The sequence below is a fragment of the Macaca fascicularis genome, chromosome 2 (assembly GCF_037993035.2).
Source record: "Macaca fascicularis isolate 582-1 chromosome 2, T2T-MFA8v1.1".
In the NCBI taxonomy this organism is placed as follows: Eukaryota; Metazoa; Chordata; class Mammalia; order Primates; family Cercopithecidae; genus Macaca; species Macaca fascicularis.
Genome location: NC_088376.1, coordinates 126,820,408 through 126,846,464, shown reverse-complemented (window position 1 = coordinate 126,846,464; position 26,057 = coordinate 126,820,408). Strand labels below are relative to the sequence as shown.

At 37.4% G+C, this 26,057-nt stretch overlaps 1 long non-coding RNA gene across 1 annotated transcript in view; it reads left to right on the top strand.

The window, feature by feature from the left end:
- The window catches only part of LOC135969526 (uncharacterized), a 69,264-nt gene extending 47,388 nt beyond the window's left edge, over positions 1–21,876 (top strand). The window contains exons 5-8 of the long non-coding RNA XR_010584785.2: positions 5,389–5,621; positions 13,931–13,995; positions 15,604–15,652; positions 21,401–21,876. This is a non-coding gene — a long non-coding RNA (uncharacterized lncRNA). The remainder of the gene's footprint in view (positions 1–5,388; positions 5,622–13,930; positions 13,996–15,603; positions 15,653–21,400) is intronic.
- The last annotated feature ends 4,181 nt before the right edge of the window (positions 21,877–26,057 follow it).

The following is a 26,057-nucleotide window of genomic DNA, read 5'->3' as shown; positions in this document are numbered from 1 at the left end:
ATGTCGGCCAGGCGGGTCTTGAAATCCTGGGTTCAAGCAATCCTCCTGCCTCCACCTCCCAAAGTGCTGGGATTACAGGCATGAGCCACAGTATCTGGGCTGTATTTGGATTTCATTTTTTTTTTTCCCCTCACTATGCAGCTTTGGAGAAGTTCTTAACCTCTCTGTGAAATAAATACACACCTATTATATCCTGGTTCTGGAATATAATACAGTCTGATTTTGCAATATGTGACCAGACAATCCAGAAAAGTTGCATATAAATTGAATTTATTGTAAACAGGATTCTGGTCCCCTCTCACCCTCCCACCCCCCATTCCACCTATGGGCTTTTGGAAGTACTCAATATTGATTTTTGAGTAGTCTTTTATTGATAGAGCTTCATTACAGTAACTTCTTTCCTTTCTTCATATTCTCCAATTTCTCTGTAGCGGTCAATAGTGTAATCTTCTAGCTCCAGGGAGTTCTAGAGTTAAAAGAGCATGATGATGAGTCAGAAGTTGAATAGTTCACAATCATCTAATCATTTCCTGGCTTGTAAATCATAGATCTGGAGCAGAGGGTGTGAACATGGGCTTTGAGAATCTCTGGGGGAAAAGCTCCATAGCCTTCATCAAGTTACAAAAGGGATTCCACGACCTCCCAAAGTTAACAGAACCAGGCAAGATTTAAAAATAGAGACTTGCATTTTTAAAAAAAGAGATTGTTTTTTTAGAGCGGTTTTAGGTTCACAGGAAAATTGAGGAGAAAGTACAGAGATGTCCTATACACTCCTTCCCCCCACCCCGACATGCACAGTTTCCCCCATTATCAACACCCCTTGCCAGAGTGGTGCATTTTTACAATTGATGACTCTACATGGACACATGATTATCACCCAACGTTAACAGTTTACATTGGGGTTCACCCTTGGGATTATATATTCCATGGGTTTGGACAAATGTAAAATGACATGTATCCACCATTTTATGATTATACAGAGTAGTTTCACTATTCTAAAAATTCCATTTTCCTTTTTATCTCTCCCTTCCCCCAATCCCTAGCAACCACTGATCTTTTTACTGTCTCCATAGTTTTGCCTTTTAAGACTGGCATTTTTAAAAATACCATTTTAGGAGAAGTAAGTGTTTCATCTCAGTTTCTTTCCAACTAACTGAAGTTTTCCTGAAATTTAATTTTATGTTTGAAGGTAAAACACTCTAAATGTATTGAACGCTTACACATTTTCTTAGGCATCATTTAATACTTTATTGATGGCTAAGAAGAAGGATTGAGAATTTTCAGTCATAATATTGTTGATTTGGAATGGCTGAAGGATTCGACCTCTTTTTTTTCACTATAAGAAAATTGGAGTGGAGAAAGAAATGAGTTTACTCAAAGTTACACAGCTAATAAGTAGCAGATATTGTAGCTAAATGAAAACTTCCAAATTCCTGTTCTAGTTCTCTGTTTATTATTACAGGCTGGTTTTCTTGGATGGATTTGTTGACTGAGACCAACGGAGATCTGAAAACAAGTTCTGGGAATTCATATAAAGAAATAAGTGGGTCATCCCTATGTGTACTATTCTCCAAATAGTTGTCTAGTGACTTGCTTTCCAAGACAGAGGACTTCTAGGTCTTTAAAAGGGAGCACACTGATACAGCAAAAAACTACGAGACCTAGAGTCATGTAGATCTAGATTCAAAGCTGACTCTCTTACTGCTGGTTAAATGACTCAAAGCAAGTCACATAATCTGTTTGTGTCTTTGAGTTCTCATCTGTAAAAGAAAGATTACAATAATTATTTTATGAGTTAAGAGGAGGATTAGCTGATAGTTTTAGTATGTTAACTACATGACACATATTAAAATAGCCGCAATACCATTCCAAATAATAATCACTATCATTTATTGAGTGCTTACAATGTAGAATGTGCCAGAACTTTTCTCTTTCTTTCTTTTTTTTTTTTTTTTTTTAAATCTCCCTTCATCCTCCCCACCAGAGTACACAAACTGAGTAAATTTAGGTGAGAGTTGGATTTTGAGATGTCCATCAGAAGAAATAAAATCTTCACAGTCAGTGGCAATTTGCTTTAAAGGAGGAAATTGGAAAGGTAAAACTACTCAGAAAATGAACTCTCCTAGTAATATCAAACATTTGGCCTATAGACTTTGAGGACATTTAAAAAAATCCATTAATGTGGAAGTCTTTTTCATACTGTGTGGATTAGCGCAGAAAATTTGAGTGTATTTGAGAACTACATGAGGTTTTTTTCCCCCCAAGTTATGGAAATTTATAATATTTACAGTAAATTTTTTCTAATGGTAAGTGATAAATTCGCAAAAACTTCTAGAGGGGGTTAGGAATAGGCAAAAAGATTTCTGCATCAGAAATTATTTAGAAGAGAATACATGATAATGAAATCACACTGGGTTGCAAGTCACAAGGCAAAATATATTTCATTTCCAATAGTTTTTGATGAGGTATTTGGCAGAGTTGCAGAGTTTCATAATTACTCTATTTTAAACTTCAGCTAAAGATGCTCAATATAGCTTTTAGTTTTTATTGAAAGGTTAATTTTACACTTATAGAACAATAAGCTTCCTATTATACTTATTCAGGTGTTAAATGTGAAAATGACACCATCTTTGCCCAGGACTGTCTGATAGAGATGGCAGTTTTACATGTAATCTATTTTATGTGGTCTTGTATCCATTGTGACACTTTTCTCTTAATACTAATTATTTCATGTAAGCAAGTTTGGACTCTTTATATTCTGGATTTGCCATAATAAAACACATTTTTTTTCATGAGTATGGTTTCTCTGTTTTTGGTATTATGAGACATGTTCATTGCCTGCTTAATAACACATTATTAGGCAGGACATGGTGGCTCACTCCTGTAATCCCAGCACTTTGGGAGGCTGAGGCAGGCAGATCACTTGAGGCCAGGAGTTCAAGACCAGCCTGACCAATATGGTGAGACTCTGTATCTATTAAAAAATAATAATAACAATTGAAAAATAATATTTTATTAGAGACTGATAGGGAACCTTGGTAAAAGGAGGATACAAACAGAGAAAGAAACCCTATTAGGCTGAAAGCGATGGGAACAGCAATGAAATGATTTCTTTATCTTAATTTTTTATTCTTGGTTATCAGCAACCAAAATGTCCTGTACATGTGTTGGTGAGCTAGCCATTGTATAGTGGTATTTCAGTAAATGGTAGTGATAAGGTGTTTGCCCTGGAGTTTACAGTTCAGGCAAAAATGACTGAGGGGTAAACTTGTGGTACTAGTTACCTACTACTATAAGTATGCTGTGTAATAAGACCGACAAAATACTAGTGTAATACAACAATAAACATTTATTTAGCCCATGAGTCTAAGAAGTGGCTGGCTTGTCTGGTCACGACTGGGCTTGCTCAAAATTGCCAGAGTTGGCTAGCTTTCAGCTGATCTATTCTGGCTTTGGCTGGGGTGACTGGGAAGGTTTGGTTCCTCTCTCGTCTTCCAGCAGGCTCTCCTGAGCTTGTTTTCAGGAAAAAGGAGGAATTGCAAAGAGGCCAGGCACGGTGGCTCACACCTGTAATCCCAGCATTTTGAGAGGCCAAGGCAGGTGAATCACCTGAGGTCAGAAGTTTGAGATCAGCATGGCCAACATGGTGAAACCCTGTCTCTACCAAAAATACAAAACTTAGCTGGGCGTGGTGTTGGGCACCTGTAATCCCAGCTACTGAGGAGGCTGAGGCAGGAGAATCGCTTGAACTCAGAAGGTGGAGGTTACAGTGAGCCGAGATTGCGCCACTGCACTCCAACCTGGGGGACAGAGCGAGACTCTGTCAAAAAAACAAAAACAAAAGCAAAAACAAAATTAGCCAGGCATGGTGGTGGGCACCTGTAATCCCAGCTTCTTGAGTGGCTTAGACAGGAGAATCACTTGAACCCAGGAAGCGGAGGTTGCAGTGAGCTGAGAGCCGAGATCATGCCACTGCACTCCAGCCTGGGTAACAGAGCCAGACTCTATCTAAAAAAAAAAGAAAAAAGAAAAAAGAAAAAAAGTGCACAAGAAAGGCAAGCCTGATCATGCAAGTACCTTTCAGGTTTCTGCTTACATCGAATTTGCTAATATCCCATTGGCAAAAACAAGTTGCAGGCTGGGCCCCAAGTCAGAATGGGAGGGGCACTATGAGGTTAAATGGCAAAAAGCATGAACATAGGAAGGATAAAGAATTTGGGTCTAGACTGGGTGCAGTGGTTCACGCCTGTAATCCCAGTACTTTGTGAGGCCAAGGTGCAAGGATTGCTTGAGCCCAGGAGTTTGAGACCAGTCTGGGCAACATAGTGGGACCTCATATGTATAAAATTTTTTTTTTTAATTGCCTTGGTGTGGTGGCATGCACCTGTAGTCCCAATTACTCAGGAGGCTGAGGCAGGAGGACCACTTGAGCCAGGAGGCTGAGGTTGTAGTAAGCCATGGTTGCACTACTGCACTCCTGCTTGGGTGATGGAGTGAGACCCTGTCTCAAAATAATAATAATAATAATAATAATAATAATAATAACAATTTGAGTATATTTATTATGCAGCCAATAGATCATACCCATTTCTCTTCTAAGAGATTATTTGGGGGTATTGCACACTGGAATTACAGAACGTGATTTTTAAAATATGGGCTGTAGAATCATCAAGTACCAATTTAAATCCTGATTCTACCACTATTAGCTCTGTGATGGTGGGCAAGTTACTTAATACCACTAGACCTAATTTACTTATCTATAAAATGAGGACAGTAATAGTAGATATATCATAAGCCTGTTGAGAAGATTCAATGGATAATTCAATTAAATAATAGCTATTTTTTACTTAGTATTTACTTATATACTAGGTACTATTCAAAGTGCTTTATACATTTTAACTCATTCAATCCTCACAACAACTTTGTATGGTATATATTATTACTAGTTTGCGGATAAAGAATATGAGGCCTGGAGAGGTTGCAGAATCTTCCAATGAGTTGCACTAATAAATGACAGAGCTGAAACTTGAAGCCTAGGAAGTTTGGTTTGAGTCTGTGCTGTGAACCATTATCTGATGCTAATCTTAGCATAATGCCTAGTAGAAAATATTCATGCAGTGCATGTAAGCTAATCATTATTATTGTAAACTTACTGTTAACTGATGTTATTTGACTCAAGGCAAATGGTTTAAAGTGATAGAGGACTTTCTCTCAATTTGTCTTCCGTTATGTAGAGTTGAAGGTCTTCAAACATATTTCATTGTCCAAAAGAATAGAGGCTGATCCTTTGAGAAAGTATGATACTATTTGGTAAACAAAGACATGTTAAGTTTTTTAAAGCAATGTATCTGCATGATGAGAATGAGACTTGTAAAATGTTATTGGCAGCATTCTACAAAGTTGGAACAGTGATTGCCATTGATGAAGACCACCCACCAAACTGTGTGACATACAAAATAGCCAATGGAGACACCCAGGTTATACAAAGATTCTGGATTCATCCTCTCTCTGGAATGATCGAACTTACCACACAGCCAGACTATGAGTCTGTGAAGCAATATAACCTCACCGTGGAAGCTGTGGACTGTGACAGATTTCACTCTCATACAGCAATGACTATGGTAAGTAGAGAAACCCATGTTTTGACATTATAGAAATGCTCTATTAAATTCTAATTTATTAAAATCAGACTGGTCAAACAGTTACAGCAGTGGAGAATGGTAATAACTTTCTCTTACTGCCTAAACATTCTATAACTTGCACATGCTAAACTTTAAAAGTTTGAGGCTTGGTTGAAAATGAAGAACCTGCTAATGTCTCTCATTCTGATGAAAATAATGAACATAATAATGTCAAATATTCATCTAGTACTTACCATGTGTTCAGTTCTAGACACATTATATATATTGACATAGTACATCCTCACCTTAAACTTTTTAGGTAGGTAATAATATGCTATAATCATTTTCACCCTACAGGTGAGGAAACTGAGGCACAGAGTTTAGAAAACTTCCCTTAATTCCCTAATTATAAGATTTGTAGAACTGGACTTAAACACAGGCTGCCTCTTGTTGAGAGGTGATGTTTGTAATGAAGGTAGTTAACCAAAGTGCATTCTTTTGGCATCAAAGTGGGGGAAAGTATGTCCCTCTAAGTTATGTTAGCAATGTCAAAGGACTCTTGAAAGAAATCAAGAGTGAATGCTGCTGTACTGATGATGTGGTACGTGTTATTAATGACAATAAGGTTTTGTCACTGGAGAAGAAACAGTAGGCTTAAATAATTACAAGGTCTCCATCTGGCCTAATGACTCACTGCACATTTCCTCCTACTGTACAGAGTCCCCTGACTTGCCGCTTATATGGTTATTAGGTTTCCTGAGTGTGTCATTGTGATGAAAACATCAGACCATTCATATCATAGTTAGAATGACTTTCACAGGGACTGAGTTACAGTCATGAGGAAGGGATTACGTGGCTTGTTTGTCTCAGTGTGATACCCATGAAAGTGATCTTTAGACCTAGGTACCTGTGGCAGTATTTCCTGTAGACATTTAAGGACTCACAAATAGTATAGTATGATACCACTTAGAATTATCATTTACTTGCTACAAATGAGAAGAGGGGAAACAGATTTAATAATAATTCAACAACCCTCAAATCTTCAAGTGACTCTGTTTTGCCCCAAAACAAAGCAGGAGCTTGTTCATTCTTTCTTTCTTTAATGAATATTTATTGAATGTTTACTCTATGTACAACATCCTAGGTTACAAAGAAGTATAAGGTACCATATATGATCAGAAAGCTTCAAAATTTTAACATGTGAGAAGTTAACTAGTATATAGTGAGTGCCAAATTTTATTTATATATATGTGTGTATATATGTCAAATTATATATATATACACACACACACACACATACACACACACACACACACACACACACACACGTTACTTTCAAATTCAGAAAAGGGAGATAGGGCTTTAAGCTCAAAAGTTTAGGAATCCATCATCATCATCATCACTATCATCATCACCCACTCATGTTTGAGAACCTAACAAAAGTCAAGTGTTATGAAATGCCCTTGATTATCTTATTTAGAATTCAATCTCATCTCATTGGGTAGTTACTGATGCTACTTTCAACATATGAAAGAATTTTATTTCCTAGGCTTCAAAGTTAGGTAACTTATCCAAGATTACCCATTTGAAAGAAGGAGAAGGATTAAGCCTGAGCACTTAATCACTATCACATACCCTAGATTATTTCTCCAATCCAACAGCAATTTCTGTCATCTCTAATTTCAAAATGTACCCTAAGTCCTTCCACTTCTTACTTGTCTACTGCTAATACCCCAATTGTGCCTTCACCATACCTCACCTGGTCTAGTGTAGCAGCTTCTTGATTAGAACTGCCATTCCCACTTGTGCCCTTCATAACCTACTCTTCACACCACAGCCAGAGTGACCTTTTACAAAGATAAATCATCCTCTTCCTCAACATCCTCCATTGGCTTCCCATCATGCTTAGCTAAGCTCCAATGTCATTTCCAAAGTCTGCAGTGCCCTGTATGATCTGGGCCCTGGCTACCATTTTGTCTTTACCTCCTAGCTCTCTCCCTCTTACTTATTTCAATCCAGCCACATGAAATATTTGCTGTATTTCCAACACACCAACCACGTTTTACCTCAGAACCTCTGCCAAAGACTGTAATGCTTATCTTCCATTGGCTCACATTCTCACTTTAATCATATCTCTGCCCAAATGAAATTTGTTTATAAGGGCCTTTTACATTGTGTGTAATGGTGGGCATTTGAAGCAATCCATGTGTGTTCATTATTAGGGAAATGAGCAAGTAAATGTGGTAGGTGCATACTATGGAATACAGACTCCAGAAATAGCAAATAAGTTATACAGACAAAAACATGGATAGCACATATGTGGCCCTGGGTGAGAAAAGCAGGAAACACAAAAGGTCTATAGCACCATATCATTTATGCAAGTCAAAATTATACAACTAAAAGCTACATATTCTATGAGGATACACACATGCTTAAGGACATGTAACAAATATGGGAGAAAGGGAATAGGTGAGTGAGTCAAAGAAAGAATTCCGTCTTAAAATACTTCCATCAGCTGTTCTCTATCTCCTTAACCCGAATAGCATCAGTTTACTCTATGATATTGCCTAATATATTTATTTGTCAATATAGTTATTGCTTTGCTTTCCTCATTAGAATAAATTATAATAGATCAGGGTCTTTGTTTTTGGTTTTCCACTGTAGCTTCTGTGGTGTCTAGATCAGTGCTTGGCACATAGTAAGTGTTCAATAAATATTCACTGAACGAATGAACTGATCCTTCTGACAGTCCTGAGAAGGTAGAGATTGAGATCTGCTTTTTGCAGATGAAGAAAGCAAAGGTAAGTCACTTGTGCCAAATAAAGGCACCAATAAGTGTCAGGCCCAGGATTTTAATAAAGATTTCTGATATCTTTCTGTGATATAATGGAAATAGCACTGGACTACTCCAGAAATCTCCTTAAAATCCATTTAATTATTATGTAAAAATGTCTCACATATTTAATGAGACGCATAGCTGTCTATAGAAGTAGTATTAAAGAATGAACCTTTCCTTAAGAATTTAGATGTGTTTTTAAAACATTACATAAAACATTTTTAAAAGATAATACTTGCAAATATGAGCGCACCAGGGATTCTTCTGCAAGTGTTGTTGAGAAAGTTATTAGTCATCTAAGAGTGGGGTAGATAACCTTTCTAGGCTGACTGGCATTCGATCACTGACATTTAAAAATTCTTGATATTTTGATCTTTTTCTATGTAAATCATAGTTTCCTGGTTTATGGTATTTTAATTAAGAAAAGGTTGATAACAGTCCCTAAATTAAAGTCAGAGCATATTTTGAAGTAATCATATTGTTACCAGTAAAATATTGAGTTTGAGACAGTAGTACTGAGGAAGCTCTTTTGAGAAAGAGGAAGCAAATTTATCTATGTCATTAAGCATAGATATTTAAAGAGTTCAAGGGTTTATAGTTTTTAGAGGTGTCATTCTTCAGCTTTCCTTTTCTCATCATTTACATAAATTGTGAACTTTCCGTAAGCTTGTCTAATGAGCCCAAAGTCCTCCCTAATGGCTACATTGAATGTCACAGTTAACCCAGGAATAATAAACCACAGCCAGAATTCCAATCTGCAGGAACATTTTTTTCAAATCCAAGTCTCTAGACTTTTTATTTAATAATTCCAAATGATCCGTCTCTACCCATATGCTTATTTCTGATATTGTGTATAAATAGTCACATGGTGTGGATTTGATGTTTCTTCTTCCCTCATGGCTGACAGGTCACTGTTGACATTGAAAACGAGAATGATGAAGCACCTGTCTGCACACCCTCTCTGTATAAGACAGTCATTTTTGACAATGTTGCTCTTGGGACAAACGTCAATGGCTTTGCCCTGAACTGCCACGACAGAGATTCACAAGATTTTGAAATTCGTTTTGAGATGGTTTCTGGTGCATAATTTTGCTATTTCTTTTAATCATGAGCATATGTCAAATTGACATTAGTTTTGCCCTGTTAGACAGCATATATAACCTCAGAAATGATTATGTTTATAAGGGTTAAACTATTTAATATCCATAGCATTGTTTCCTCAAGGCATCCTTTTTACTTTCACATATAAAATCTAATTCTTCCTATAATGGAAGTATCAGTAATTTTACAGATGCTTTGACAAAAGACTTTGGACCTGAATGGGAAATGCTGAAGGTTAAGTTGCAAGGAATGAAGTCTGCTGTCCAGGGTGCTGGATAACAACAGCCACCTTTCCATTCAATGCTATTCGTACAGATTCAATAGGATACATGTTTTCAAACTGTGTTATTTTTGGATTTGCACAGATCCGTATCAACTTAAGCTATCTTATTTTTTATGAAAGGCATATGTTGGGACCAACTATGTATCAGGCACTGTGCTGGGAAATGGGTACACAGAAGTATACAAGACAGATATTTATGGCACTCATTGTTTATTAAACTAGTAGTAACACCAGCACTTATAAAATTACAAACTGTGGTAAGTTCTATAAAGGAAAACTACTGGGTATCATGAGACAGCATAGCGTGGAGACCTATTTAAATTATGGAGGTCAGACCTGCTGTCATTTATCTGTAGGAGTAGAAGCTTGGAAATCAGTAAGCACATTGCCAGTTGATTTTAAAGACTAGTTTGATGTCTTATTCCCTTGCTGGGTGATAAGCTCCATGAAGGTCAGGACCATGTACATCAACATTGTCTCCAGGGCTATGGAGATAACTTAAAATTAGAAGGGGTTCAATAGATCTTTATGATCTGACAGGCCCATTTTATATTGAACTAGACTAAGTTGAAGATGGAAATCAAATTGATCTGAGTAGAAGGAAAGGAGAATCAATTAGACAAAGTAATTGGATAATAATTTGAAGCTTGCTGGCCATATATGGGATCAGATTCATGATCTTAATCTTTAAATATTTTTCCCTAACGAACTGAATTTGTTGCTCATTTGATCTCAACTTTTTTATAAGCCATGTATAGATATAAAAACTCATGGTGCAATGGAAATTTTTTAAAAAAATTATGCCTACTGTGTTTTAATAGCAATTTAAGGTAGTTTGAGAAAACCTTTCAATATACCTTAAAGTAATTCTAACTTTTCAATTATCCCTTTTAAAGGAAACAAGAACCATAATTTTGGATTTGACCCAACTCGAGGTTCAAATACTCCAAAATTAATTGTGAAGAATCCTTTCAATTTTGAGTCTCAAGCTGAAGTGCAGAGGTGGTACCATCTTGTTGTGCATATAATTGATGACAACTTGAAATATGGCAAATCCACCAAGCCCAGAATGGGCACTGCTGTTATAGATATTTATGTGAGAAGAGCCAATATGCCACCTCCTCCAACCACTGGTTCTGAAGTAAAGAGTTATAGAATTTTATTTGGGTCTCTGTGTGGGAAATGTTCTACTGTAAGTTCATGTTTCATCTAAAAAGGCTAAAGGGCTACTCAGGGCAGCACCTTCACCCATATGCTTTTCCACTTGGGCACTATACCATCCAGCACAGGACCACATTTTAGAGTGTACATCTATGAGTATAAATTGTGAGGTGAAACAGAATTTGTGAGAATTGCAGGTAGAGCATAGAGAACTCCTAAGAAACTAATTATGTCGTCTGAATGATCTGAAAGTCCTGCCCATCAGTGAATTCTATCAATTAAATCTAATCAATTAAATCACTCAGTGAATTCTATCAATTAAAAATCTAAAATTCTATCAATTAAAAATCTCTACAAATGGGTATTTTGAAAGTTTATTCTCGTGGCCTGGCGCGATGGCTCATGCCTGTAATCCCAGCACTTTGGGAGGCCGAGGTGGGCGGATCACGAAGTCAGGAGATCGAGACCATCCTGGCTAACATGGTGAAACCTCGTCTCTACTAAAACTACAAAAAATTAGCCGGGTGTAGTGGCAAGCACCTGTAGTCCCAGCTACTCGGGAGGCTGAGGCAGGAGAATTGCTTGAACTGGGGAGGTGGAGGTTGCGCTGAGCCGAGATCGCGCCACTGCACTCCAGCCTCGGCGACAGAGTGAGACTCCATCGAAAAAAAAAAAGAAAAGAGAAAAAAGGTTTCTTCTCTGGTAGCCATGATATTCATAGTCATGAGCATATACCATGTGCCAGGCATTGCACTGCATGTATTATATTCATCATTTCATTTTATCTTCAATCCAAAGCTTACAAAGTTTAGCAGACCTGTTAGTATTGTATTATTTAAAAAATAGGTATGTAAAGCCTCTGCAGAATTCCAGAATGGCTCCTGAATAATGCACAGATAAAGTCTGTTCAGTAAACTTTATGGTTAGTTTATTTTGTTGTTTCCTATCCTTTGAAATAGAAGCATTGAAAAAAACATGGATGGCAAATCCTCTCAACAGAATGCTTGATTTTCAAGAACACATTGTTCTCTTAAGCTGCACAAAAGCAGTTATTGTGCGTAGAGTAGATAATGGAGCATATAAGCTTAAAAGGACCTCAGATACCACCTAGTGAAAACTCTTGATTTTACAAATGAGAAAACTGAAGACAAAGAGGAGAAATGGTTTGTTCAAGATCACAGAGTGGTCATTGCATACAATTCAAGTTTTCACATCCTTAATTTGGGCCTTCCGTATGCAAGGGTGTTCCTGTAGTGTTTTAAAACTACACAGGTCCCAACACCTGTAGTGTTTTAAAAAATATGCATATGTTAGACAATATCTTCCTGTCTGTAAAGGACTATGGCTCTGTACTGCTCCTACTATGTGTAAACAGATGCTTTCTGAAAACACAACTAATGCTCTGTTTCCTTTGAAATGATATTTCTCAGCAAAGAAAAGGTCTGACTATCGTGTACACAGCTATAAACACGTACAAATCCAAAGGCTGGTACATTCCTTTTATCTTCACTCTGATGGCTATTTCCTTTGCTGGGTTGATTTCCTGGGTATGTTTCCTGCTTTGGAAATATGGGAACATTATGGAATGCTGTCAGAAAACGACTAAGGAAGTCTCCAATGCCAAACCCAAGTATGTGATTTTTTTTTTCTAAGCTTTTGATATAAAGAGCTAAAACCAGTTGAGGTTTGGTAAACTTACTCTAAGGGCTTCTGTATGCTTTTGAAGGACAGAGGAAAGTACTCGGTATACGAAACTTGATGGTTCCTTTTTACCAATGATCTCAAACCTACTCTATCCCAGAAACAGTTGGGGAGCTTTCTTTGAAAAACAGCAGCAACGTGTTATTGAGTTCTACCTTAGAACATATGAAACAGATTCTGTGAGATTATGTTTTTTGTTCTTTCTTTTCTTTCTTTCTTTCTTTCTTTCTTTCTTTCTTTCTTTCTTTCTTTCTTTCTTTCTTTCTTTCTTTCTTTCTTTCTTTCTTTCTTTCTTTCCTTCTTTCATCTTTCTTTCTTTCTTTCGACAGAGTCTTGCTCTGTTGCCCAGGCTGGAGTGCAGTGGCACAATCTTGGCTCACTACAAGCTCCGCCTCCCCAGTTCTAGCAATTCTCCTGCCTCAGCCTCCCGAGTAGCTGGGATTACAGGTGCATGCCGCCAGCGCAGCTGATTTTATGTATTATAGTAGGGATGGAGTTTCACCTTGTTGCCCAGGCTGGTCTTGAACTCCTGAGTTCAGGAAATCCACCTCCCTCGGCCTCCCAAAGTACTGGGATTACAGGTGTGAGCCACTGCACCTGGCCGAGATTATGTTTTAAACAAAAATTTGTGAGCCAACAAACAAACAATTTTTTCATATTATTTTGATGCAAGTGGTTTCATAGGTGTTTGATTAGCACCAGAAACTAGTTGAGGGACTGGTGATAAATTAGGTACCCTCTCCACACATCTGACTGGTTTTAAGTCTCTCTGGAGCATGTCTGGAGCAGGGCAGAGAGGCCAAATAAGTGGATAGAAAATATAGCTACTTTCCTCACCATCTAAAAATATCTCTTCGGAGTGCAGAACATCATGACTTCAAAAATGAGTTGGATATGAATGTTTATTAACTAAATAGAATCTGTTTATGGTGCAGTGAAGGATGTGGTGGTGATGGTTAATGAAGACCATTTTATTCTTCCTTATACTGTATTTCTTTTTTCTTGGAGATGGGATAATCATGTACTGACTATTGAATGAAATTATTTTTGTCATCTGGTAACATAATAAAGCTGATATTTTGTCAAATTTTCTTTTCATACAGAGGAATTAAGTATATTGTAGGTAAGATACAGATTGTTAATTGTTACATGACTATGCTTGAATTGTGTGATTTTTAAAAAGCCACTCTTCAGATACTTGACTTTTATTTATTTATTTTGTAATAGGCAAAGGAAATCAAAAGGAAATTATTGCCACAGGAAACAGAAATAAAAAATTAGAAGTGTTAACAGTAAGTACATTTTTGTGAACCTCTACAGTAAAAGAAAGAGAACATTTTTCCTTGTAATTGTTGTTCAATGAGAAGTTCTTTCATATAAACATATGGTAAACATACTCAATCATCATAGGAAGTAAAAGAATTTCAATTTATCTCCTTTTGCTGAATTTGTGTGCATTACAAAACTGTAAATTCAGGTTAAGTTTTAGAATTTGGCTTAGATCAAAATCTGCCTCAAGTACTACACATGCATTCAAGAAAAAAAAAAAAAAACAACCTCTAGACAAAGGGAACCTTAGCATTATTCACCATTCTTAAAAATAAAAACTAGTCCAGGCATGGTGGCTCACACCTGTAATTCCAGCACTTTGGGAGGCTGAGAAGGGCAGATGACTTGAGGTCAGGAACTTGAGACCAGCCTGGGCAACATGGCAAAACCCTGTCTCTACTAAAAATACAAAAATTAGCTAGGTATAGTGGTGCACGCCTGTAGTCCCAGCTATTGGGACACTGAGGCATGAGAATTGCTTGAGCCCGGGAGGTGGAGGTTGCAGTGAGTCAAGATCATGTCATTGCACTCCAGTCTGGGTGACAGAATGAGACTCCATCTAAAAAATAAGTAAATAAAATAGAAATAAACATAAACACTGTATTTGTAAGTAGTTTATACACGTGATTGATCTAAATAAGTTCTTCAACCCTGGAGTTTCTTAGCAGATGTTAAAAAATCTAAACCCTAGAGTATGCAAACCATCTTCAAATTGGCTGAGGCTCATTCACTAAATGATCCATATAAATGACTGTACAAGGATAAGGCTGGTTCCAGGAAAAGCCAATGTAGAATGGAACAAGGAGGGCATTTTTAGTCTTCATTTCCTTTCTTCTCTCTGCTTACCTCCTCATAAACCGAGAACATTTGTAGCCGAATCCTAATTGACCACAATATTGTTTCATAAACTGGTTCTCTTTCAATGCTTCCTTCCTCTGCCTCTTCCTTTAGTAAACCAATGCCAGCTCATCTCCTGTATGAGTCTGCTTCATCTGCCATAACAAAATATGACAGCCTGGGTAGCTTAGACCACGTAAATTTATCTCTCACAGTGCTAGAGGCTGGAAGTCCAAGATCAAGGTGTCAGCAGATTTAGTTTCTTCTGAGGTCTCTCTCTTTGGCTTGCAGATGGCCACCTTCTTACTATGTCCTCACAGTCGTTCCTCAGCCTGTGCTGTTTGTGTTCTAGTCTCCAATTCTTAGAAGGACATCAGTCGTATTGGATTAAGGCTCACTCATGTGATCTCATTTAACTTAATCACTCTATCTCCAAATGCAGTCACACGCTGAGGTTAGGGTTAGGATTTCAACATATGAATTTTGGGGGACATAATTCAGCCCATAGCACCTCCCATACATGATAAGAGGGCATGACAGGCAGACTGATGTGGGGGATGGGATTAGGAGGAGATACAAACAGCAGGAAGTCTTTTGTCTTGAGGCTGTTAGCCCTCTATAAATTAGAAAGATGAGGTAACTTATAAGAAGTCATCTGCTCAAAGTCTTCAATGCTTGTAAAAACAAATCTTCTCAAGCTGACTTTATTGCTAATACATTGTGCTTTTTAAAAGGAAACCACTGTATATGAGACTGTGTTTGTTGGAGGAGCCATTGATCCAGGTATGGTGTTTAAATATCTTTTGAGTTAAGTGCATTTCACCTATTTAGATATTAAACTATGTGAATGAATTACTTATTCTTTTATAAAATGAGACTGTGTCCTAAGGAATACTATTTTAGGACCAGGCAGGTAAAATAAATGACTGTAAGGGGTCAGATAAAACAGTAAATTCAATCATCAATGGCAGCTAATGCTTGGGGGACGTGGCTGTCACTCAACTCCATCAAATTACTGGGAAGAGGCCTTGTGTTGCCATAATTTTGGTACTTCAAAAGGAAGCTAGAAATCTAAATTGTTACATGAAATCCACCCACCTTTAAAAGTAGTCAAATAATTCAATTAAACTCTACTGTGTAGGCCAAATAAAACGCATCTACCTCATTCCCTAGTTATATGTTGTGCAACAAACTTCCCCCAAGACTTACTAGCTTAGAATAACCACCATTTTATTATATCTCACATTTTAGTGTGTCAGGAATTTGAACAGGTTATCACCTGGACCTTTTTTGTTGTTGTTGTTGCTTTATAAAGGGTCACTTCAATGGTATTCAGCTGGCAGTCTGTCTGGTCTTGCAGGTCCACAGTGGCTTCACTCACAAGCATGATAGCTTGGTGGGAACAGTTACAGTTTGGCCCTGCTGGGTCCCACTTCCTCTTCATATAATCTCAGGGCCTGATATGGTTTGGCTGTGTCCCCACCCAAATCTCACCTTGAATTGTAATAATCCCCACATGTCAAGGGCGGGGCCAGGTGGAAATAATTGAATCGTGGGGTCAGTTTCCCCCACGAAACTGGTAGTGAATAAATCTCACGAGATCTGATAGTTTTATAAATGGGAGTTTCCCTGCACAAGCTCTCTTGCCTGCTGCCATGTAAGATGTGCCTTTGCTTCTCTTTTACTTTCTGCTATGATTGTGAGGCTTCCCCAGTCATGTGGAACTGTGAGTCCATTAAACCTCTTTCATTTATAAATTGTGCAGTCTCAGGTGTGTCTTTATTAGCAGCATGAGAACGGACTAATACAGAGACTCTTCATATAGTTGCTCCAGCAGGGATAGGTGAACCCCCTACATGGCAGTTTAGATCTCTTGGAGAAAGCCCAAGAGATAGGAGGGAAAGTTGTGATTTCTTGAGGATCAGGCCTAGAAATTGGCATAGCATCACTTCTGCTTCATTAAAGCAGTCAGAGTCTATCCAGATTCAAAGAGAGGAGCAGCACCCCACTTCTCAAGGTACGGGAGTCAAAGAATTTGTAGCCATCTTTAATCAACCACATCTATAGTCCAAATGGGTCATGGATTTGCAATCCCTGTTCTAAAGATTTATCTGTTATGATCCCTGGAATTGCCAAGCAGATCATACCTCCATTTTATAAAACATTTTGAAGGTTTTTTTTCATGCATTTCTTTCCTAAAGAAAGAGGCAGAAATAGAAAGTCATCAGAGTTGTTGGAAAAGCCCTGGTATAGAGTTAGAAGACTAGGGTTTGAGTGTTGACACAACTACTAACACTCCATGTGAACATGGACAAAGCACTTAACCTCCCCGAGTCTCCCTTTCACTGGCTGCAAAGAAGGCACAACAGTGTGGGCTTTCTCTCTTTCATGGGGTGGTTCTGAAGTTTAAACAGGAATATAATAAAGTAAAAGTCATTTTGTAAACTGTCACTCAACATGAGGTATTAGCCATAGAAGACTCATTGGCACGATAACAGCTTGAGACACTTTACTGCAAGTTAAATCCTGACACCTCTGGATAGCTTGGCATGCAATTATTGATGCTTTATTACTGACTGCCAAGCTCTCCTTAAAGCAAGTCATTCCTTTAAAAAGTGTTTTGTAAAATTAAAAACATACTATTTATATCCTAATCTGATCTATATTAAATAACTTGGCCCTAATGAGTTCCAATTTCCAGGAATTCATTGAAAGCATACATGAACATTTATTGAGTGCTCACCTATGCTAAATATGACTTGTCCTATTGAAGTTCCAAACAATGAGAATTAACATTCTATTTTCATATTCTATCTTCCTGTGAAAGAAGTATCATTGTTGTCCCCATTTCATGGATATTAAAACAAGGCTTAGAGTCTAGAGTATGGAATAAATGTGTCTAGAGTAACATGACTTTCTTTCCTTTCAAAGGGAGGAAAAGAGTTAGTGGAAATGTTTAGAGCAGAGATTTCATCTTAATAGTGGTAGAATAGAGTCAGATAAGGAGTAGGTAGCTAGGTCCTTAGGTACAAGGGCAGTAAGATGACTGTTGTGTGCCAGCTGTGGGTGGAGTGTCTTGTACCAGACTTCTTGGTGTAAGAATGGCAGAGCAGCCCGCAATGGACCTCCATGCCCTTCTCTGGGTTCTTTCTCTACTTTCTTCTTATTATTGGAACTGATAAAAATTACTGTATGCCATTTCTTGTTTCCTTCTTTAAAAAAGTATATATATATATAGGTTTTTTTATTATTATACTTTAAGGTCTGGGATACATATGCAGAACATGCAGGTTTGTTACATAGGTATACACGTGCCATGGTGGTTTGCTGCAACCATCAACCTGTCATCTACATTAGGTATTTCTCCTAATGCTATCCCTCCTCTAGCCCCCCACCTCCTGACAGGCCCTGGTGTGTGATGTTCCCCTCCCTGTGTACATATGTTCTCATGGTTCAACTCCCACTTATGAGTGAGAACATGTGGTGTTTGGTTTTCTGTTCCTGTGTTAGTTTGCTGAGAATGATAGTTTCTACCTTCATCCATGTCCTGCAAAGGACATGAACTCATCCATTTTTATAGCTGCATAGTATTCCATGGTGTATATGTGCCACATTTTCTTTATCCATTCTATCACTGATGGGCATTTGGGTTGGCTCCAAGTCTTTGCTATTGTGAATAGTGCTGCAATAAACATATGTGTGTATGTGTCACATATGTGTGTATGTGTCTTTATAGTAGAACAGTTTATAATGCTTTGGGTATATACCCAGTAATGGGATTGCTGGGTCAAATGGTATTTCTGGTTCTAGATCCTGGAGGAATTGTCACACTGTCTTCCACAATGGTTGAACTAGTTTACACTCCCACCAACAGTGTAAAAGCATTCCTATTTCTCCACATCCTATTCAGCATCTGTTGTTTCCTGACTTTTTAATGATCACCATTCTAACCAGCATGAGATGGTATCTCATTGTGGTTTTGATTTGCATTTCTCTAATGACCAGTGATGATCCGTAAAAAAGTATATTTTATAAATACTCATTTAGTACTTACAAAGTACCAGGCTTGTTCTAAGCAGTTCATAATTATTAAGTTGTTTAAATCTTTATTGTGTTAAATATATACAACACAGAATTATCATTTTAACCATGTATAAATGTACAGTTCTGTGGCACTAAGTACATGCACATTGCTGTGCAACCATCACCACTACCTCCAGAACACTTTCGTCTTCCCTAACTGAAACTCTATACTCATTAAACAATAGCTTTCTGATCTCCCCTCCCCATAGCCTCTGTTAACCACCATTCTACTTTCTGTCTCTATGAATTTGACTACTCTAAGTACTTCATGTAAGTAGACTCATACAATATTTGTTTTTGTGTGGCTGGCTTTTTTTACTTAGTATAATGTCTTTCTTCAAGGTTCATCTACGTTGCAGCATGTGTCAAAATTTCCTGCCTGTTTAAGGTAGAATAAACATTCCCTTGTACTTACATACCACATTTTGTTTGTCCAGTCATCCATCAACGGATTCTTGCATTGCTTCCACCTTTTGGCTAGTGTGAATAATGCTGCTATGTAATCTAGTTAATTTTAACATTATTATTCTTAGCAAACTGAAAATGTTTATATTTAACTATGCAGTTGCAGACTTATTGCAAGATGTTTTTAGGGTATTTCTAATATCAAATTACAGTAAACATTTACTGAATTCTGAGTGTGGTCAAAATGCTTTTACATGAATTGTACATTCTGACAACTACTTATGAGGTAGTGACTAGTATTATCCTCATTTTATAAATGAGAAAACTGTGGCCAAGAGAGATAAGGCAACTTCCCTACAACCATATTTTAGTGAGAGGAAGGAGTCAGGATTAGAAGCCAGGCAGTCTGACGCAGAAACCTTTATCCCTAACACTATTCATGACCTCTCCTATCATTGAATGGCCTGACAAAAACCAGTGGATCAACAAAGACGTGGCTTTAGGTACTTCCATTTTCAAGAGAAAAAAACAAGTGTACAAGATCTAATAAAGACAACAAGCTATTGCAGTCACTTTTTGTTGATTCAGTGTTTGACAGATACTCATCACCTTTGGTCTACTCAATAGGAGGACATTGTTACTGTATGTTTGGATGGATACATTTGACTTGTTTTGAACCTGGATGTTTGATGTGTACCTCAGCAATTGGTTTTCAGTTCCAACACGAACTGTTGAATGAGGGTATAGACTTTTTGGTGGTATAGATTTTTGTGTGTGTGAAGGAAGGGAAATGCATTGTCCACTTTAGTACAGTGGTCCTGGAAGAAGAATCACCTTTCAATTAATGTATCTTTGAGAGCAGACTTAGCACTGTGAAGTTTCACATGACATTTAAAGAAGAAAAATACTTTAAAATAAAAATAGGTTTAGCTATATTTGTTAGAACGTACTATCGTTTATCAAATGTTCTGTGGAACCTAAAATATGATGCATAAGGTACTATTTTGTTCATGGAGCCCAACCTAAAGTGAGATAAGACGTGGCCCCCTGCCCTAGGTTGTTAGTATTTGGAGTCTGCAGCTGGACTGCTGGGATTCAAATCTAGGTCTGTCACTTATAGATGATGTGGTATTGGCAGATTACTTAACATATCTGTGCTCCAGCTCTCTTATTTCTAAAATGTGGCAAATAATATTTACTACCTAACAAGGACATTGAACAGATTAAATAAATTGATATGTGAAAACAGAGTCTGGCATATAGTAAATACTATAGGATCAGTTATTACTGTTATCATTGTTCTTTTAATTCATTAATTACACCTCAGTCACCTAAGAAATAATTGGTTGATTTCCTACTATATCAGGCCATTTTTTTTACCTTATTTCTTTTCTCTTGTATATTACTGTTACTACATTATTGTTTCTGTGAAGGGTTGGCTAATTAAACCTCAGACCCTATACATGGCAGATTAATTTCAATTAAAAAACCCATTTGACTTAAAAAAACTTTTGCTTTTCAAACAATTACAAACTCACAAAAAATTACAAAAAAAAATAATACAGAGAGGTACTGTGTACCCATTACCCAGCTTTCCCCACAGGTCACATCTTTCATTACTATAGCACATTGCCAAAATCAGGAAATTGACGTTGGTACAACACAACAAACTAGACCACAGACTTTACTAAGATTTCCCCAGTTATTGCGTATATTTATTTTTATATGTCTATGTGTATGACATTTAATTACCTTTATAGATCCAGATAACTACTATCACTATCAAGATGCAAAACTGTTCCGATACCACAAAATAACTCCCTTGTGTTAAAGGGGCAATTTTTAATGCATATGAAACCACATACTGCTTCAGGTTCTGCTTCTAGTTTTTCCTTTGGTAAGAGAACAAGACTTGAGAAGATAAACTCATCACTATGCCAGCTATCTAGCAAATGCTCAATAAAACATTTCATGGGAAAAATAAATGCTTTGCAAGTTCACTGTAATTCACTTTGTCTGTGTTTTGTTTTTTCCTTCCCACAGTCTCTGGGAATGTATATGAATATAACAGCAGAACAGGTGCAAGAAAGTGCAAGAAGACCCCCAGGCACCAGAAGGAGCCCTTGGCAAACACACATTCCCTTCCAGAGGTCCATCCTTTAGAGGAGTCCACATCCTTAAACATTCCTTTGCAAGGATAGCATTTTTCCAGTGCCTGAATGATTGGTTTTTTGTGTATATGATTGTCACAGGCAGTTTTTCTTGGCTACCTAAAATTATAGACATGAGGCCAGCTGCTTTGTCTGTGTTTATAGCTTTCTGTGAGCTTCCATTTCAGGGTGTCTGTGTGAAGGCGGCAGGAGTGGTGAGCTTTGAATCTCTGAACATGTTTTCCTGAAAACGAGATACTAAATTGACATATGTTCATTGTCTTACTCTGCCCAGTACAGTGTGTGCTTTTTAAGATCAGAGACTATTTTTCTCACTGCTTCAGCCCCAGTACATGCTTGGCACAGAGTGGGGACTCTCTATACATTTGTGAATAAATAAATTTGAATATATGAATTCAGATATCTTGCCTTTAATTCAAATTGCTTATTTCTCCATGACTCATGGAACAGAAATGGGAATTATCTTTAGAAAATAACTTTATTGGTGTCTGGTAATCATTAAAAAAATCAGGATTTTTTCAGCACTTTTCAAAAGCACAACTGATCTTGCTTTTAATTTTCTTTTTATAGCCCTATAGAGAATAATCACCTGAAAATTTTACTTATTAGTGAATTGCCAAGGAAATGTCAAAATCAAGAGTTATGAGAGCTATGTACTTAGACAATAAGTTTTAAATGGAATCTCTGATTATCTCCTGCCTTGGATATCAGAAGATATACGATAGAAGGAGGCCAGAAATGCTGTTGATGGTAGAGGCTAAATTTACATTTACTCCATGATGGAGTTCAGCTTGGAATAATTTTTTTTTTTTTTTTTTTTTTTTTTTTTTTTTTTGAGACAGAGTCTCACTCAGTCGCCCAGGCTGGAATGCAGTGGCCGGATCTCAGCTCACTGCAAGCTCCGCCTCCCGGGTTTACACCATTCTCCTGCCTCAGCCTCCCGAGTAGCTGGGACTACAGGCGCCCGCCACATTGCCCGGCTCGTTTTTTGTATTTTTTAGTAGAGACGGGGTTTCACTGTGTTAGCCAGGATGGTCTCGATCTCCAGACCTCGTGATCCGCCCGTCTCGGCCTCCCAAAGTGCTGAGATTACAGGCTTGAGCCACCGCCCCCGGCCTTTTTTTTTTTTTTTTTTTTTTTTTGAGACAGAGTCTCTCTCTGCCATCTAGGCTGGAGTGCAGTGGCGCCATCTCAGCTCGCTGCAAGCTCCGCCTCCTAGGTTCACGCCATTCTCCTGCCTCAGCCTCCCGAGTACCTGGGACTACAGGCGCCCGCCACCATGCCCAGCTAACTTTTTGTATTTTTAGTAGAGTCGGAGTTTCTCTGTGTTAGCCAGGATGGTCTCAATCTCCTGACCTCGTGATCCACCTGTCTCAGGCTTCCAAAGTGCTGGGATTACAGGCGTGAACCACTGCGCCCAGCCAACTTGGAATAATTTTTTAAAAATTAATCTTATCGAAAGTAAAACATATAATGAGCAACGAACTATTTGACTCAGAGGATATTGGGGGCTTGGATGATAAGAAATGTCTTATTTATCTTCCTTTGCATGTATACACACAGAGGATTCCTTTTCAGCTCAGAGACACAACCGGCCTCCTAATGAAAGAGAGCATCTGAAAGTAAACAGACTCATTTTTTCTTGATGTCTACCTCAAATGGGTCGATTCTCAGGAGGCATTATGGTGCAAAGGACATCGGTGAATTTGAAGTTTAAGGCTTGTGGCAAATCTCGTAGCCTCTCTAAACCTTGTTGTTTCTTCTTCCGGAAAATGTATACAATAATATCTGCCCCATTTCTATCCCATAGTTTTGTCATGGGAAACAACACGAAACAATGAAGGTTCCACCTTTGGCAGTGCTTTTTAAACTGTAAGCACTATTTTAAGCATAAAGTAGGATCAGTTTCATTAAATCAAAATTGGTTGCTGAGAGAGCAGTGGCTTGGGACGTGGGAACACAGAGGGGGTCACTCCATGGTTCTAGGCCAATCCAAGTTGGAATTAGTTGATAATTAGTTGCACAACGTCTGTGAAAGGAGTATACTTCTTTTTTCCAGATGGCATGATAATTTCCAACCAGGGGAGAGACCAAAGATTGTCTGGGAAAATGCTCTTCTCTCTCCAACAAGGCTCTCTCTGGATCAATTATGATTTGATGGATATACATGTGTGAGTCTCCACCTGCCACCACCTGGGCTTTTAAGAAAAAAAAAAAAAAGAAACAGCATTTATTAACTTTGTTTTCAAAATTGGATTGAATCAATTTGTATTCGATCTGCCTCTGCCCAAACCAAGAAAAATCGGTAAGTTAGTGTTTGTTTTCCCTTGTTTAGTTGTTTTGGGTCTCAGTTTCAGATGTATCTGGGAGAATGAATGCATGAACTGGAGATGACAGTCGTCATTGGAGAGAGAGCTACAAAGAGTGTCCACAGGGGCAGGACTGTGCAACCTGACCCCTCTTTGTGTCATAATCAATTTGACTCCAAACTCCAGATGCTCTCTCCTGTTGTACTGACCATCTTCAATTTAGTAATAATCATTGTATTAGCTTCCTGAGGCTGCCATCACAAATTAGCACAAACTTAGTGTCTTAAAGCAACAGAAATGTATTCTGTCACAGGTCTGCTGGCTAGAATTCCGAAATGAAGTTTTTGGCAGGACCACATGGCCTTTGAAGGCTCTAGGGGAAAATCTGTTCCTTGCCACTTTCAGCTCCTAGTGTCTGACCCTGATTCCTAGACCGTGGCTGCATCCCTCTAATCTCAGTCTCCCCCTTCACATCTCTTTTCCCTTTGTGTATCTATCAAGTTTCCCTCTTATAAGAATGCCTATCTTTGGATTTAGGGCCCACCTACAGAACCAGGATAATCCCTTCATCCCAAGATTCTTACATTAATCACATCTGCAAAGACCTGTTTTCCAAATAAGATCATGTTCACTGGTTCTGGAAATTAGGAAATAAATACATCCTTTGGGTAGGGTCACAATTAAACTATTACAGTTTAAAAATAATTTAATATTTGTAATAAATCAAGGCAATCTTTCTGATAGACAATATAACTGTTTTAGTTTTAATAAGTATTTATTGAGTGCCTACTAAGTACCAGAACATTTTCAAGGCTTTTAATCAATAAAAATGCAAATATCTTTGACTTGGCCATTTCACTGCTTGAAATTTCCCTGTAGAGGTTCTTACAAAAGATCTACAAAATGTATTTAGGTATTTGCTCTTGATAGCATTATTTGTAAGAGAAAAACAACTTGAATAAAATAAAAATGTCCATTAATAAGAAATTGGTTGAAAAATCATATCATGTCAGTATTATGGAATGTACAATGTGGCTATTAGAAAGAATTAGGTTACATAAGCAGAATATAAAGAAAAAATAATTAAGCATGTATTGATATGATGATATATTAAGTAATAAAGTTGGATAAACTACAGAATTATTATTAATATAAATTAAAAAATAAAAATAAGTATAGGTATATGCATAAACTTTAGAGGGTTGTAAGAAATTCAGGAAACTATATTAATCATTATTAAATGATTCCTTTTTCCTAGAAAAGTCTAGGGGAGGAAAATGCAGAAGACAAAGTAAGATTTTTACTTTCTCATTCATAGTTTTATGTACCACTGAATTTTCTAACCTTGTACAAATATTATTTCTATTCTTTAGTAAAATAAGTAGGGATTTTTTGGTGGTAATAATTTAGGGCATTATTTTCTTTTTAAATAAAGACACAATTTTTCAACATCATGATCAGACTATTACATTTGGCAGTCAACAGCATGGGTGCAAAAAATATCTATATTAAACCCTTTATTGGAATGCTTTATACTTTCCACAGAGAAGAAACTAAAATAACCTGTTATATGGTTAGTCACAAATACAGTCCTTGAGTGTTTTGCCCACACACATGAGTATTTGTCTAAAACATGCCTTCTTTGTAGCAGCTAAGCCTTGCCACCACTGTGTATGGTTGAGTAGTATTCTATGGTGTATACCTATATATAGTTTATAATATATATTTATAAGATACATAATGTATAATTTATTTATTATATATAATTTATATATATTAGTATATAATTTTCTTTATCCACTTGTTGACTGATGGGCATTTGGGCTGGTTCCATATGTTTGTAATTGCAAACTGTGGTGCTATAAACATATGTGTGCAAGTATCTTTTTTGTATAATGACTTCTTTTCCTCTGAGTAGATACCCAGGAGTGGGATTGCTGGATCAAATGGTAGATTTACTTTTAGTTCTTTAAGGAATCTCCATACTGTTTTCCATAGTGGTTGTACTAGTTTACATTCCCACCAACAGTGTAAAAGTGTTCCCTTTTCATCACAACTCTGCCAACGTCTATAATTTTTTGATTTTTTGATTATGGCTGTTCTTTCAGGGGTAAGGTGGTATCACATTGGGGTTTTGATTTGCATTTCTCTGATCATTAGTGATTTTGAGCATTTTTTAATATGTTTGTTGGCCATTTGTATATCTTCATTTGAAAATTG